The sequence below is a fragment of the Solanum verrucosum genome, unplaced genomic scaffold (assembly GCF_900185275.1).
Source record: "Solanum verrucosum unplaced genomic scaffold, falcon-dt-bn FXZP01000129.1, whole genome shotgun sequence".
Classification (NCBI taxonomy): domain Eukaryota; kingdom Viridiplantae; phylum Streptophyta; class Magnoliopsida; order Solanales; family Solanaceae; genus Solanum; species Solanum verrucosum.
This window is the reverse complement of record NW_026020333.1, coordinates 1,027,255-1,029,805: the sequence shown is the minus strand read 5'-3', so window position 1 is coordinate 1,029,805 and position 2,551 is coordinate 1,027,255.

Here is a 2,551-nt window from a genome sequence, read left to right as displayed (position 1 = left end):
ACAAGACCCTATGATCTAGCTTCTATGTTTACTTCTTTTCTTATATTAAAAGACATTGTTTAACTTTCCTATTTCCAGACTTCTTATTGATGTAAGGGCTAAGTCCCATTTTCGAAACTTCTATGTCTAGATGGTACATTGTGACGAAGTTAGATTTTGTTTTTCATATATGAAGTGAAGTTGAACTTCCAAAGGAAAAGTTTAAAATTTTTTGTGATTTTATTCTATGATACATGTTATGACGAATGTTAAGGGCTTGTATAAGACCTCTTCGAGGTCGAATACGCCGGTAACGACTAGGGGGTGCTCTCGGGTCGTTACAAACCTGGTATCAAAGCATAAGGTTGAGAATAATGTAGGATTTATGTCACAAGATACCATGTCGAGTAGAGTCTTGTTAATGGGTGTGAAGCGCGCCACACTTATGAATGAGAGGCTACGAGATGCTTAGGAACTTTCACTCTTTTGTTGTTCCATAGTCGTGTCTAAGAGTCTTAACCCTATTTCATCTTTTTATTCTAATCCTTCTCTTGTGCTTATAGGCAATGAATATAAGAAGGATCAATGCAAGGAGGGTCGGTGATGAGAATGTGAATGAGGTGGTTCCCCCTCAAGCTCCTCAAAACCCTCAAGTTCCTATTGAAGAAGGGGTTATGTCTAACGTTGAGATAAGGTCGGCTATTCATAATTTGACTCAAGTGTTGGCCACTCAAGTTGCTAGGGATGCTAGGGTGCAAGTTAACCCCAATGCTAGCACTACTGCTTCTAGGATAAGGGATTTCATAGAGATGAATCCCCCTACTTTCCTTGGCTCCAAGGTGGAAGAAGATCCACAAGGGTTCATTGATGAAGTGTTTAAGGTTCTAGAGGCTATGTGTGTGACTTCTCAATAAAAGGCAGAGTTAGCCACCTATCAACTCAAAGATATGGCACAAGTGTGGTATGAACAATGGAACGAGGGGAGACCTATTAGAGAGGGTCCGATAAGTTGGGCTACATTCATGATGGCTTTTCTTGATAGGTTTTTCCCCTTGGAACTAAGGGAGAGAAAAATGCAAGAATTCATCAACCTCCGTCAAGGGGTATGAGTGTGAAAGAGTATGACCTCAAGTTCACTCAATTGTCCAAGCATGCTCCTACTTTGGTGTCGGACTCTAGAGCTACAATGAATAAATTTGTTATGGGGGTATCCAATCTTGTGGTGAATGAATGTAGGTCGGCTATGCTAATCCCAAGCAAGGACATTTCTCATCTTATGGTTCATGTCGAACAAATTGAGGAGCAAAAACTTAAGCAAGTTGGTAGAGAATTGAAGAGGTCAAGGGCCGATGATGGAAATTCTTCTAAGGTTAGGTTTGAAATCCAAGATAAGCCAAAGTTCAAAAAGAGGTTTTCCAACCAAGGTCCTCCTAACACTCCAAGGGTCAACAAAGGTAAAGTGTCTACCCCCAAGCCTCAAGAAGCAAGAGGTGGTGGTCCTTATGTGGAGAAGCCTATTTGTACAAAGTGTGGTCGAAAACATGAAGGCAAGTGCCTAGTTGGCCCGGGTAATTGCTATGGTTTTGGTAAGAGTGGCCATATGAGAAGGGACTGCCCTATGCTAAAGGCTCAAGGAAGGGAAAATGCTCAAGCACAAGCAAGTGGCCCAAATCCCGATGCTCCTAAGAAGAACCACTTATATTCTCTCCAATCTCGAGGTGATCAAGAGAGCTCTCCGGATGTTGTGACCGGTATGCTACAAGTATTTTCAATTTATGTTTATGCATTGTTGGATCCCGGTGCCACTTTGTCTTTTGTAACCCTTTTAGTGGCTATAAAGTTTGATATGCTTCCCGATGTCCTAGATGAACCCTTTTCGGTTTCTACCCCGGTGGGTGATTCCATAGTTGCTAAAAGAGTTTATAGGGGTTGTCCCATATCATTTCCCAATAGAGTAACTTTGGTTGATTTGGTGGAACTTGATATGTTAGACTTTGATGTTATATTGGGGATGAATTGACTTTTTGCTTGTTTTGCGTCCATAGATTGTAGGACCCGAATTGTGAAGTTTCAATTTCCTAATGAATCCATTTTAGAATGGAATGGAGGAAATTCCTTTCCTAGGGGAAGGATCATTTCATTTCTAAAAGCTTGTAAGTTGATTTCTAAGGGTTGTATCTATCATATTGTGAGGGTCAAGGATCTTGAGTCCGAGATTCCTCCTTTGGAGTCGGTCCCCGTAGTGAAGGATTTTCCAGAAGTCTTTCCTGATGACTTACCCGGGATTCCTCCCGAACGGGAAATAGATTTTGGCATAGATTTATTATCGGATACACAACCCATTTCAATCCTTCCTTCCCGGATGGCCCCGACGGAGTTGAAGGAATTAAAATCTCAACTCAAAGATTTGTTGGAATAGGGTTTCATCCAACCTAGCATATCTCTTTGGGGTGCACCAGTGTTATTTGTGAAGAAGAAGGATAGATCTCTTCGTATGTGTATTGATTACCTACAATTAAATAAGGTGACCATTAAGAACAAGTATCCACTCCCTAGGATTGATGACTTATTT